The sequence below is a fragment of the Sciurus carolinensis genome, chromosome X (assembly GCF_902686445.1).
Source record: "Sciurus carolinensis chromosome X, mSciCar1.2, whole genome shotgun sequence".
Lineage (NCBI taxonomy): Eukaryota > Metazoa > Chordata > Mammalia > Rodentia > Sciuridae > Sciurus > Sciurus carolinensis.
This window is the reverse complement of record NC_062232.1, coordinates 13,356,527-13,371,369: the sequence shown is the minus strand read 5'-3', so window position 1 is coordinate 13,371,369 and position 14,843 is coordinate 13,356,527. Positions and strand designations below refer to the sequence as shown.

Below are 14,843 nucleotides of genomic sequence, written 5' to 3'. Positions count from 1 at the left end.
TTTCTTTTTCAAATTTGGAATAGTAAAACAGTCCTAGTTTATTTTCTTTCAGCTTTGCTGTGCAAAACTCGTCTTCCAGCTGTGTAGTTAGAAGTTTTAATTTCTATATGACATTTGAAAATTCTCTATTCAAACCTTTGATAAATATTAATATCGCCTAACTTCTGTTTTCAGGGTTGGGCTCTTGGCCCAGGTTATTAAAAAGGCTCCATTCCACTTTGATTTTCAGTGTTCTAAACCAGATTATTAGAAGACCCAGTTTTCACTGCTGAACCTAGGTTTATTTCTTTATACAATTTGGAAGAAGGTGATATTTGTATAAAAGAAATACTTTCTCCTCTTATTCCAGTGAGGTTTTAACAGCACTCTGTTCTAAATTCTAATATTCTGTTCTAGTATATAATAATATTCTGTTCTAAAATCAGGATCATTTAAAAAAATTGTCCTCATATTTGGAAACATCTTGCCCTGCTGACTCAGAGGATTTCATGTATTGTCAAATGAACTATTCTCAAGTCCCCTTAAAGAACGGATTCTAGAATCACTTGTTTAAACTAACCCCCACTATTTACTTACCTTATCCGAGGTTTCTGCAAAGCCCCCCAACACACCCAACAGGATATGATTTCCCCCCTTGGGAAAAATGTGTTCGCCATGAACGTTTTAATAAAATATTGCAACCTTCTTTCTCTCTTCAGCTTTTGTGCAGATTCCCAGCGAAGCGAATAGCTCAAATAAAGTTGGAGCACAAAAGACTTTGTTTCCTAGGTAACTTCCAAAAAAGAAAAAAAAAAGTTTGGTGCATGCAAAAGGGAGGGGGGGAGTTAGAGCTGAAGCACGCAAGAGCAGAGCTCGAGAGACACCCCCACCACCAGAGGCCTCATTTGGTAGGCAATTCCTTCCTTGAATAACAATGGACCTGGAAAAGACTAAAGGATAGTGACCTGACTACTGGCTCTGACCGGCAGCCAAAAGCACTTTTATTTAATGGTGACAGGGACAATTGACTGCCAGAGAATCCTTTTGTCCTGTTCTCTGTTTTTGATTTGAAAGGCTGAAACTTTACAGTTCTGATAAATATAGGGCAAGTTGGAATTTCTTTCCTTGGAAGTGCAGCAGCAGCCAGTAGGCGTTGCCCATACTGAACAGAGCCACAAATTGCAAGTCAGAGGGGACAGTGAATGAGGGAAAACTCCAATGTTATGGCTGTCTCCATTATATTTTGTTTAATTCAAGTTAGGAAAATACCACTCTTTAAATTGATTTAAGAGAATAACAGTTAGAAAGAAGAGAGTTTGCAATAAAGTTAAAGGAGAGAGGAAAGGGAGAGCTTCTGAAGAGAGCAGGATAGGGCTGTGAAGGAATGTTCTCAGAACCAATACCTTTCTACTCCATGGGGCCATGTGGCAACACTCAGTGGGGGAGGGCGAACGGGTGCTGTTAAACTATGAACATGAAATAATGCAAAAAAAGAAAAGAAAAAATTAAAAATATACACACAGTATATCTTGGTTAGGCCAAATCTATGATATGAATGAAGAATATACTAGGCTATCTCCCTTCCATTCGCCTGTCCTTCCTTTCATCCTTCCTTCCTTCCAAGGAGCATAAATAGCAGCTAAGAACACAGACTCAAGTCAGACTTTCTAGTTCGAATTCTGCCTACATGGCTCATTTTCTGTGTGACCAGGTGCGGTTATTCAGCTTCTCTAAGGTCAGTTTCCTCATCTGTAGTAAGATAGGAAAATAACAGCATTTACCCTTCAGGGCTATATTGAAGATTAAGTTAGTAAATATATATAATATATGTAGAAGAATCCTGACACTTAATAAACTCTATATGTTAGTATAAGCTACTAGTACAACTATTATTATTATTACCCTTACTTCACAGCTGTGAAAATGCTTTTGCAGATCATAACTTTCCCATCTTTTAGATTTCAACCCCATATGCTAATTTGGGAAAGACCGAATTATTTTTTTCCTTAGAGTAATTTTACTTTACTGTGAACTACTTGGAAGAAAATTTCCTGTGTATAATTTCCTCTAGACTGCTCAGATTTGCCTCTCCCTTACAGACTATATTTAGACCAGCCAGTTTTCATGAACAAGTGTCCTATGCATGCAGTCCCACAGGGCCCATAGTCAGAAGGCCCCCACACTTGGTTTAATGTCATGCTTTCACTGTCTTGAAATTCTTAATTTGTGAGTAAGAGGCCCTGCATTTTCATTTTGTACTGAGTCCTAAAAATTATGTCCCAGTCTTGTTTGGAGAATAATCTGGTAACTGGTATTCCCTTTTCAGGGAATACTACTAAGAAGGGCATTGAAACTCTTTTAAACACTAAGCCATACCTGCTTTGGATTTGTTTAGGCACCTTTTATAGTACTTACCCTATAGCATGCCTTTAATGTAACATGAATTATTCCTGGGTGTGCCTTTTTCATCTAGTAGATTGTGAATTCCTAGAGAACCCATATTGAATTTTCCCTTTCAGTCTTCTATAATGTCAGCAAAGTGCCTCCCACATTTTAAGAGTTCACCAAAATATTTGTGCTCTTAAGATGATACCATCTCTGTGGGTTTTAACAGTGATGAGAAACTCAAAGTAAGAAGCATCTCAAGGTCTCACGAGGAAGCTGATACCAAATCATGTAAAGGATAGGTGAAAAGAAAGACAAAGAAACCACAAAAAACCTTTGATTCCATCAGAGGCTCAGTATGAATGGCTGAGCCAAGTTATTCTTAAGTCTATATCAAACATGCATTTTGGGTTGGGGGCACTCAAGGTCTAATTCTTAAGTTTCTAAGTTTTAACTGACGGGGTTACTCAATTTTTTTTTTAAGCAGAACAAATGTCATCTCCTCAGGTCGAATTAACTCTGGCATCAATCTTATTTAGGAACTAATGATTCTGTAGGGTCTATGGCTCCCTCACCGAAAGTGACCTTTTCGGCATATGTGCTAGATCAGACCTGAATTCAGACACTAACCTAGTTTTCTCCTGAAAATCACTCACAGGTAATGATGTAGAGGTCTCAAATAAGACACTACTGGGGTATGTAAACTAGAGAGAAAACTCATAGAAATAGGGAACCTAAGAGTAAAGCATATATAGAAAAGGAATCTGCTTCAAAGAAACCAAAGACTTTGCTGTCTCATGAAAGAATTTTCAAAGACTTACACGGCAGGGAACTACTACTGGTCAGAAAACATGAATGATATTAATATTGATATATAAAATTTGGTAATTCATTATAAATCTCCTAAGTCAGCTCTCCTATCGAGCATTTTTCCAGTAGTGAGGGGTGAGGAGTGGATTTTATTTTTTATTCATTTAAGAAACCCACCTGGGCTGGGGAGATAGCTCAGTTGGTAGAGTGCTTGTCTTGTCTTGCAAGCACAAGACCCTGGGTTCAATCCCCAGCACTACAAAAAACAAACAAACAAACAAACAAACAAACAAACAAAAAAAAACCCCACAGAATTGAACTAGTATGAAGTAACATCTGGAAATGAATGAGATGGTCATGACTAAGCCCAGAAGCTTAGTGCAGACCTTTTGGTCACTACGATTGAGTCGTGGTCTCCTTGGGTTCCATTTCATAGCAGATTCCTCACCAGCTAATCAGCTTCTCTAGTATTTTGATAATTGCTCCAACTTCTAGCTTGTGAGGGCTTAGGTATAGAAGGACTGTGTTCTTCAGTTCCTCCACCTAGATACAAACATTTTAGACCCTGTCCAGATGGTCTGCAGATTTCCATTTATAATAATGAAATGTGTTATGATTTTATTTCTGCCATGAATTAGTAGCAGCCTTAGCATAGTATTTTAAAGTGTCCTCTTTCCTGGGCATTTGGTCAAAGGAAATAAAATTGCTTTGATTATTTCCAATTAGATTTTTCTATGATGAATACAATAATTGTTCATAGTCAATTTTTTTTTCTAAATTATCTGAGAAATAAGACTGCAAGAGAGTGATAAGTGATACCTAAGGGCATCTCTGCTCAGTCCAGCATGTCACTCTTTAACAGGTGCTGATGGATAAGGTTAGGAAAAGCTGGATGCTGATCAAACTTGTGTGAACTAAATTATTTTTAATGGTTTCTATTTAAATGGTTCCTATTGCTCATTCAGAGAAAGACTATTTTTTGTTTATAACTGTATTTCCACCATCTCAAAGATGTTCCATAAATATTTGTTGCACCACTAGCATTCCCCTGTGCCTGGAATAAGTAAACAAAAATCCCTCCTAAAGAAAAAACATCAAATTATTTCCACCCACATATAATTTTTCAGTACAACTTCTAGTACAAAGTCAAAGATAAAAGAGCACAGGAAATAGATAAGACAGCATGAATAAGAAGCATCCAAAACAACAGATAATAGAAGCAGACCACAGGGACTCTTGATTTTGGAATTATCACTCTGTGCAGGAGAGTCAGTGAACAACTTTGGCTTCCCCAAAATAAGTGTGTGGGAAGAATGTTAGGGGACCACTCATTCATTCATTCATGAGCATTTCTTTGATGAGTGTCAAAATCAGTCCCAGTGGAAACAAACTGTCAGATTCAAAATAAAAAGAAGTTTTCCCTCATAGGTATATGTGGATTTAATATACAATTCTTTAAACTTTTCTTCGCTATTGAGATTTTTCACAACAAAATTTTGTTGAAAAATGAAAAAAAAAAAAGGAAAAGGAATACTTTCTCCCTCCTTTTTTAGGCTCCCATTCTGGTCTTCCTACACTAATTTTGGAGAGGCTGAACTCCAAATTGCAACATTATAGAATCAGATAGTCCCTGACAAAAGATGCTTTTTTGATGCCTTCACTCCATTTCTGTCCCTGCTGATCCCAGCGGGCCCTCAAATCCTTTCCCTAGCTTCTCCCAAGATTGCTTCAAAAAAAGGCAGCACTAGACTTATGATCAGTGTTCAGAACAAAAAAAGGACAAAAATTATGCTCAAAAGTAGTCAAAGAAGTGGCTGGGTTGTGGTTCCACGGTAGAGTGCTTGATTAGCATGTGCGAAGCACTGGGTTCAATTTTCAGTATCACATAAAAATAAATAAAGGTAGTGTGTCCATCTACAATTAAGAATATATTTTTTTTAAAAGTAGTCAAAAATTTCTTCGATGTATACTGAAAGAACATTTTCAAATCTCAATCTTTCTTGTGATACGTGTGTGAGAGAAGTTCATTTCTTTACTTCTGTGGCTATGAACAAGTATTTCTCCAAAGATTTCAAGATTTCCCCCAATCTTTCTCTTACAGCCAGAAGAAAACAAAATCTCTCCACTCTATATTTTACTTTCTTTAGGGTTTTATTTTATATGCTGATGGGGGCTTATTTTGCTTAGAAACTTTCCAAAAGACATCTGTTAAAATGTTGTGTGTATTCCAGCAGGAAATGTTTTGAAAATTGGCTTTGGTTTGTGATCTAACTGATACCACATGGCATTTATAGCAGTCAACTTTCAGAGCTGATTTATTACTATCATGCTGTCTTAAATATGAGAAATGTTTACTAGAGACTAGGTGTTGCGCTACATTTGGATACAGGAGTAAAACCTTAGAGCGAATATGTTCATTGAAAGCCACACTGGGTTTCTAGTGAGGCCATATGGGCTCTTATTGTCACTTTACCAAAGAGTTTATTTGTCCTTAGACCAAGTCCCTGCATTTATGCACATACTATGGCCCATCTGTGAGATGGAGGAGCCCCCATCTGCCTCAGAATCTTCTGCACAGGAGTGTGTGTGGATGTGTTATACATCAATATGAACTGCTTTGATCTTTCTCAAAGGCTTAAAGAAATCTGGCAATGCCTTCTTCACATGTCACTCTTGTTACTAGGATGACATAGCACTTTTATTCCTTTGAGAATGTCTCAACGTCTCCCACTGGCTGGCACTGTGCTCTTAGTTCCAAATATATTTAGTAGCATTTTAAATTCATCATGTGCTTCCTTCTTCCCTCTTTTCAACTCCAACATTCACCAAGGTGAACAACCATGGGAGGAAAATGAGATACACAGAAGCTTGGGGACATCCTATGCTTTTGCTATCCTAAGACTTTCTTCCCTTTCCTGCTTTGTCCTTTGTCACCACTCCCTCCCAGGCAGTCAGGGCCTGAATGCAGCATTCTCTTCTGACATGCCACACCTTACTCAAGTCCCCAAACCCTTCACACCACACTCCCAGTCAGCAGTGAGGCTGGAAAGAAGCCCACAGATGCGCCCCTATGAAGGTGCTGAGAACCCTTCATGGAAAACCTAAGAGAATATATCACTAAAGCAGAATTCTGGAGATGGTCATGGGTTAGAAAGGGAGACATTTGTGAACAGAGTTCTTTTTAACTATTTCATATGTTCACATCTATTTAAAACATCAAAAGGCCTAAGTATTCAGGTCTAGGAAATATCCCCTTATCACTGAAAAGTCTGCTTTTCTAAATCATATTTCTCAATTCTCCTAAGAGGCACTTTGCAGAATGAACATATATATATATATATATATATACATATTTATATATGTATGTATTTATTTATACACACACACACACACACACACACGCACACACACAAGTCCAATAGGCATACACAAAGGTGCTCAACATTCTTACCCATTAGGAAGTTCAAATGAAAACTACAATAATATATAAGAGTATACTAGAGGGGATAAACTGAAAAAGATTAATAAAACCTAGTATTGGCAAAGATGTAGAGCAATTGGAACTTTCATCAGTTGCTAAGGGGAATGTAAAGTGGCATAGCTGCTTTGGAGACTGATGGGCAGTATTTAATAACCTTAAACATATGTCTACCCTTTAATTCCCTCTAATGTGGAAGTAAGAAAAATGAGTTTGTCCACAATAAAGTGCATAAAAATATTATAGAAGCTTTATTGGTAAAATCCAAACAAACAAAACCCCATAACACAAAAAAGCCCAAATATCTGCTTATAGCAGATTGCAGAACACTGAATTCATATAGGGGGCTACTATTCAGTAATAAAAGGGAACACTATCAATGCATGCAACATCAGTTTCGAAAAAGGATATGGAGAAAAGAAGCCAGATAAGAAAGAGCAACAGATGAATGCATAAAGAAAATGTGATATATATATACACAATGGAGATTTACTCGGCCATAAAGAAGAATGAAATTATGGCATTTCCTGGTAAATGGATGGAACTGGAGACTATCATGCTAAGTGAAATAAGTCAGCCCCCAAAACCCAAAGGCCGAATGTTCTCTCTGATATGCAGGATGCTAACACACAATAAGTGGGTAGGGGAGAATAGAAGTTCATTGGATTAGACAAAGGGGAATGAAGGGAAGGGAGAGGGGATGGGAATAGGAAAGACAGTAGAATGAATCCAACATTACTTTCCTTATGTTCATATATGATTACACCGCCAGTGAAAATCCACATTATGTACAACCACAAGAATGGGATCCTAATTAGAATAAGTTATATTCCATGTATGCATAATATCTCAAAGTGTACTATACCGTCATGTATATCTAAAAAGAACAAATAAAAAAATAAATAAAAAGAAAGAGCATGGCTTGCTGAGTTTGGAATCTCCTTCTGCTGGTAGACATTTTGCACATGAAATCTGCCCCCTAGTAAACAAAACTTGAATGAAAATGGCAATGGTGCAGTTTTCACCCAAAGAGAGGCTTTCCAAAAGAGTGTATAACTGTAAAAGCATCTCTCTCTCCTTTGGATCTCAGCTGGAATGGACCAAAAATTCTTAGGGTAATGAAACGCAAAATAATTTTCTGTGTTTTAAATTTCAGGAACATTTTGTTTAATCACATCCTATTAATAAAGCATTTTAACATGCAGAGCATAACAAAATTATATTCAGAGGCATTTGTGGAAAGAAACTCCCATGTGAATGGAAAAGAGGGCTACAGGGAGGCAAGGACAGAGCACACTTCATGCCAACTGGTCAGCTCAGTCACTTATTCACATCAATTGCTCAGTACTGTCAGGAAACACACAAAACAGGGCCCACTGGACCATGATCACTGTGAGGTTGATGCCAATGAGAATCTTATTCATTCCCTGTGTCCAGCTTTGCCAATTAGTAGAGCCACTGCCAAGGGCCACTAAGCTCCATCAACCCTCAAAGGTTGCTAACCCCAAATAAAAGACATGAGTGAGAAAAAGGCAGGCCAGGCTTTGAAGTGCGGGGAAGAAAAAGAGTCTTTGAACTGACAAACAGCACAAATACCCTCACCCAAATTTGAGGAGCTGGCAGTGTGAGTCAACAGAAGAGCCCAGAGGTGGGCAGATTGTGCCCATTTGTTTCCACTCCCAGTCAAGCTTTGCACTGGTTACTCAGGCCAGATGTGGCAAAAGTTCAGAAGGGTCATACTTGACCTCACCACAGCCAACTTTTTAAAAATACAAAAGATAAGACCTTCTCACATATACTCCATGCACATTCTACCTTTCCTGTTTAACTTTTTTTCTGAGTACAACTCTATGAATGTTATCATCTGTATAGGACTGTGTTACCACTGCCACAATCAGGATACACAACTGTTATATTGCCCTCCAAAATTCTCACATGCTATCCCTTTATAGTCACAGTTTCCCCCCCACTCCTAACCCCTGGCAGCCACTACTCTGTTCTCTGTCACTATGGTTTTCTTTTTGGAAATGTTATATGAATGGAATCATACAGTATGTAACCTTTTGAGACTGGCTTCTTTCACCCAGAATAATGTCTTTGACATCTATCCAAGTTATTGTATCAATAATTCATTCCTCTTTATTGTGAGTAGTGTTCCATTGTCTGCCTATATTCTGAACAGAGAAAAAGTCTTGGGCATGCAAGAGAATGTCAACTTGAGAATATTCTGTAGTGATGCATACAGACAAGTAATTTCATGGATTATTCCTCAGCCAGGCTAATATTTAAAAGAGAAAGAAAGAATCCCCAAACTAAATTCTGCAACAGGGAATTTTCTTTATTTCTCACAATGTTTAATATGAACCAGATTCATTGGCTACTGCTTTTATTAGCTATGGTGCTAGTTATGAATCTATTGTCTATCATCTGTCTCCAAACCTATTTTGTACTCTGCTCTATGATGGTGGCACTCTGTAAACAACATTCCTTCCTTGCCAGCAGCTCCCCATTAGGTTCTTCCAGTAGGTATGTGAGAGGGAAACCAGAAAGCTGAAAGAGGAGGAAGGGACTTAGATCTTCTTGGTGTTCAGTCATGGTCCTTCAACCCAGTCATGGCAGTTGGTTTCAGCTCTCATCTGTTTCCACACTCTGACAACCAGACTCATCAGACCCTCTAGAGATACCAGTCAGACCCAGTCATCCAGTGTCCCTTTCTCAGAGGCCTACCAGCTCCATGTGATCCTTCTTTGGAGCTCCTGATGCATCAGAACCTATCAGGCAGTATCCCCTACTCAGTGGTCTAGGTCCCAGTTTCTCAAGGTCTCTGAGTTTCAAAGCTCCTGAGGCACCAGCACCAGCTGGCTGGAGTCCCTCTTCAGAGGTCTGGGTTCTAGTATTGTATGGCTGCTCCAATAACCCTTTTCTTTCATTTTCCCCATGCCTAGGAGCATTAGCTCTTTGCTACCATTTCTATCTTGGTGTCACCTCAGTTTCCCATTTGCCTTGTCAGTCTTAAAATAATGTCCCTATATCAAATTCTCTTTGCTAAAATAGCTGGTGTGGTTTGTTTTACTGATTAGATCCTGCCTGATAAATACATGAAACCAGGCTGTAATGGTTAATTTGAATTGACAACTTGATTGGATTAAGAGTTGCCGATGATTAAGAGGCTTCTGGGTGTGTCAATGTGGTTCTTCCAGCTCTCCAGCTGCAGACGGCCATTGTGGACTATCCAGTTTCTGGTTGTATAAGTCAATCTAATAAATCCCCTTTTATAATCATACTTCCTGTTGATTCTCTTCCTCTAGAGAACCCTGACTAATACACAGGCATTTCCCTCTGGCTGACCTGTGTCTAAGGCATCTAAAGACTATATTATTTCCAGTTTCTGGCTCCATTCAGGAAAATATGAATCCGTATGATGCCAAGATGATAATGTTATGGCAGAGAGAAAATCTAAAATGGTCTCAAAAGCAAATTGTTTTTGGTGATCCTTGAAAACGGGGATAGAGGGGGAATAATGTACTATGGTCACTATCTGTATCATTCTACTTGCCAGGAGCTGTGCTGATTTCTTCCAAGAAGTCCACATCAGAACAGCAGGTATAGTAAAAGTCACTTGCTATTTTACAACCAGTCTCCAAGATCCATCTACCTTCTGCAGAGACCAAACTGGTGAGTTAAATGGAAGGTATAATAGGTATTATTACTTTTGCAATCTTTTATACTTGAAACTAACATCAAACTCTTCTTTCCCTATTCCACCAAAAAGGAATCTCTAAAGACTGAGGAAATTAATCCTATACATATACACCTTATTTTCATAAAGCATGACCTCTTTTGATCATTGTTACTTCTGTGATCAAAACGGTTCAATAATTTGATAGACTTGTGGAATAAATTCAAACATTTTAGTTTGATACTTAAAACCCTTTGATCTGACCTATCAAAGCATTATAGCCAGTACCGTCCATTCTTGCACCCCATGCACCAGCCAAAACAAAGAATTGGAGCTCATGGGCACACACCCCATAAAGGTGGTTTCCCCAGCCTGAAATCTTTTTCCTCACAGTGTTCCTATCAAAATTCTACCTACTTCTCAAAGTCTTTCTTAAAAGCTACCTTTTCCACAAAGTTTAACCCTATTACACCACCCACTCCAATGCCACACACCAGTTATATATTAACACCTTATAGTCAGTTCAGTATAACTGACTCTAGTATCCATGTACTCTGGATGACAAAAATTATGTCTGACTCATTTTGGTATCCTTCTAGTACTTATGAATAGGAGATATTTAGTTATTTTTTTAAATGAAGGAATGAATGAGAGGCCATAAGGGGAGAGAGGACATTCCAAGTGGAGATACTATTTTGAAAGTACAAGATATTTTTTTTAGAGAAGCAAGCATAATTTAGTTTGGCTGTGGTCTATGTCTGTGCAAAACATTTGTGGGCAATTCATCTGGAAAGTTACATTAGGACCTGATTGTAGAGAATCTGCAGTTAGGCTAAGGAAGTGAACTTATTTTGTTAGGCAGCAATGGAAGGCTTGGGATTAGGTAAGAATCTGCATGTTAAAGATCCTCATATCGTGGGTAGGGTTTTCTTAACTGGTTTAAAGGAGCAAATTAACTACGATAAAGGGAAACACCTAAGCTGAAGCAACAGAGATCTAATTTGGATGGACAGGACCATTCATAAACAGAAGTTCATAAAACAAAGGTTGCAAAACTAGGAAGGTATTTTATAAAAGTAAGATTTGTCTACTGTGGATTTGCGTAATTCTTTTATAGCAAAGGATAGACTTGACTAGCATCTCTCAATCCCAACCCTACTGTGAACTAATAGGATAATGAAAATCTCTAATATGAACCCATGGAGAAAGGGAAAGATGGGAAAGGATAAATAAATGAAAATAGAGCTGTGGATGGAAAAGAGAATGAGGCAGTGAGAATGTTTATTCCAGAGCTGGACAGATACTATTGAAATGTGTCTCCTGCCAACTTTGGTCTTTGATCTTTGTTCCTGGCTCAGAATTCCATTTTCAGTCTTTTAATTCCTTGGGTTTTTCGTAGGAGCTGCTTTCTCATTAGATTCATTTTTTTCTTGATAGAAAATGGAAGAGTCATTGCTTCTAGCTTTGGACTATAAGGAGATCTGGGTCCTAGTTTGAGAGATTTCCTCTATTTACTTCCCAATCAGGCATTGGAATGTCCCCTGTCCTTCAAATGTACCTACTTGGAAAGAAAAAGAAAGTGTGATTTGACATCAGTCTTCTATTTTAAAATCCCTGGTTTCCACAGTATGACAAGTTGAAAAATATTCTCAGGCTTTGAAATGACAAAGAACTCCTGATATTCTTTCCTGGCTAATTTTATCAAATCTGGCAAAGAATACAACTATAAAGACAATACATTGGAAAAAGATTGCTATTAATCCTGATGACAAGGATTTAGGCCTCAGTGTTCCTCAGGAAACTAATCAACTTTTGCCATAGGGGATCCATCTCATGCCAAGCACCTTTATCTATTACCCTAGAGACCATTAGACACTTTGTCCTTGGATGACTCTGATGAGGCTTGGAGAGATTCCATTCAGAAGGGGATAAAGGTGCTATGACAAACTGATTCCACACTCTGAAATGGGAATCTATGCCATGACAATGTGCTTGGAGGCAAAGTATCCAATACTGTAAAAACTTCTAATCACCTTAAATCAGATTCTCTATGGTCTCCTAGATTTTGCTATTTAAAATTTTAAAAAAAGTTCTGAACTAAGTATTTTCTCATTGAACCTAATTTCTTCTGAAGACATATACTCACAATAGATACTGGTGATATAAATTTCAATCTAAAAACTGAAATATCCATGGCAGTGTGTGTGTGTGTGTGTGTGTGTGTGTGTGTGTGTGTATTTTACTTTCTATTTTGAAATAATTTTAGACTTAGGGAAAAGTTATAAATTTGGTAGAGAGTTTCCCATATACCTTTCCTAAAGTTAATGACTTGTATGGACAAAATATATTTATTGAAACCAGGAAATTAACATTGATAAATACTATCCACTAATCTGAATACTATCAACTAATATGAACTATCTTTGAATTTTGCCATTTTCCCCACACTGATGTCCTTTCTGTCATCCAGGATCCAATCCAGGACTGCACATTGCATTTAGTGGTCAAGTTAGTCTCCTTCAATTTTTCAAAGTTTCTCAGTCATCTTTGTCTTTTATGACCTTGATGTTTTTGAAGAGTACTGGTCAATTATTTTAGAGAATATCATTCTATTTGGGTTTGTCAGACATTTTCTCATGATTAAAGTGACCTTTTTTTGGCAAGAGTCATACAAAAGTGTCTCTCAATGCATCATATCAGGGGGTTTATACATAAGTGTGTCCTATTAACGATGACATTAACTTTGACCATTTGGTGAAGATAGTGTCTGTCAGGTTTCTGCAGCTAAAGTTACTATTTTCTCTTTGTAACCAACAATTATATTATGGAGAAAAACATTGTCACTATACAAATACCCCATTTCTCAGCATACTTTCAACTCACCTAACTAGCATTCATTGATGACTATTGTCTGTAAAAATTATTACTGTGGTATTTGGCTAATGGTGATCTTTTCCCCATCATTACTTCTACATTTATTAATAAGTATTCTGAAATGAAGAGCTAGACCTCTCCCATTTATTTATTTATCTCTCTGATTTATTTATATCAGTATGGGTTGATGAATATTTATCTTGTCTGTGTTATGATCCATTACCATTATTTATTTTATAGCTCAAAGTGTACCAGATTTGGTCATTGGAAGCTCTTTCAAGTTCTCTCCATGCACTTTTGACATGCCCCCTATTATTTTTGAGTACTTTCTTACTTTCTGGTATCACAAGATAGTCTAGACTTATCTTGTACTTCCCCTGACCCAGCCCCAGAATAAATTTTTCTCCAAAGGGTCCCCTTATTAGAGAATGGTATTTGGAAACAAGATTTAGACACTAGATGTCCTCAGTGTTATCAGAGTGCCATAGATCCCAAGGCCTTCTCAGATGACAGAGCTAAACAATGTATGTCTGCATACTGAGAGAAACAAAGTCTGCTAGTCTATTTTCAGAATAGTATCCAGCCTTAATTGGATTCAATTGCAGCCCTTCACTTGTGCCCGCCCTAATTCTAAAATTTGCCAATAGCATAGACTGTAACCCTGAACTCCTCCAATCAGAGTGAAGGGTAGCACTGCCTTAAATATAAGCAGGTGGCCTGCTCTCTCAGGCGTACTTGTTAGCCAGGTTCCAGTAGCGTGCAGAAATAAAGCTTTGTCTTGCCCACCCACTTTCGAGCACTTATTTGATTTCATGCTGCACCTTAGTATTTCTAATAATTTTGGCACCCATCATGGGGCTGCACACATTGCCTAGGGGTCCTAGGGACCCCCACTCCCCTGAGGAGACTCATCAGGCAGTGGCCTTGGAGCAGGGGGGAGGAAACTGCCATCCCTGAGGCCAACAAAGGACCCAAAATCCGAAGACGTTAAGTGGATCAGCAATGCGGGAAGGGGCCCAGGCAAGTACCTCAGCGACCAAGCAATTCTGTGCATAAACCAAGGTAGGAAAATCTGTTCTCAAGCCTGAGGGAGAAGTACTCCTTGGTAGTCAGGGTTGGGTGTGACTCAGAAACACAAGATCACACCCAGAAAAACGGGATGGGGGGTATGTCAGAAAACCCTATTAAGCGGGATTGAGCATACAGGGACACAAAATATGCAAGAAATTCACAATAAGGGGGATTGAGCACATGGTGGGGTCCCAGGGTGTGTAAGAAATCACGAATAAGAGCTAGGTGCGGTGGCGAATGCTTATAATCCCAGTGGCTCAGGAGGCTGAGGCAGGAGGATGGCAAGTTCAAAGCCAGCCTCAGCAACTTAGCAAGGCCCTAAGCAACTCAGCGAGTCTCTCTCTCACTCTCTCTGTTTCTATTTCTCATAATGTGGCTCAGTGGTTAAGTGCCCCTGGGTTTGTACCCAATACTGGAAAAAAAAAATCCCCAATAAGGGGGCTGAGCACATGGGGGTAGCTGGAGAGATGAAAAATTAAATGCAGAAGGGGAAATTCAAGTACAGGAACCTACAAAAATGGGGAATAAAAATTCTAGGGCTAGGAATGGGAAGAACAATGGAAAGAG

At 38.4% G+C, this 14,843-nt stretch overlaps 1 protein-coding gene across 2 annotated transcripts in view; it reads right to left on the bottom strand.

Moving 5' to 3' along the window:
• The window catches only part of Nhs (NHS actin remodeling regulator), a 332,024-nt gene that overhangs the window by 14,049 nt on the left and 303,132 nt on the right, over positions 1-14,843 (bottom strand). The window contains exon 1 of one of the 2 annotated variants that reach the window (XM_047535949.1): positions 577-689. The exons of the other annotated variant lie outside the window; for it this stretch is intronic. The gene's annotated coding sequence lies outside the window, so the exon portion shown is untranslated. Of the gene's footprint in view, positions 1-576; positions 690-14,843 lie in introns of those variants that run through there. 2 annotated transcript variants of the gene reach the window in all.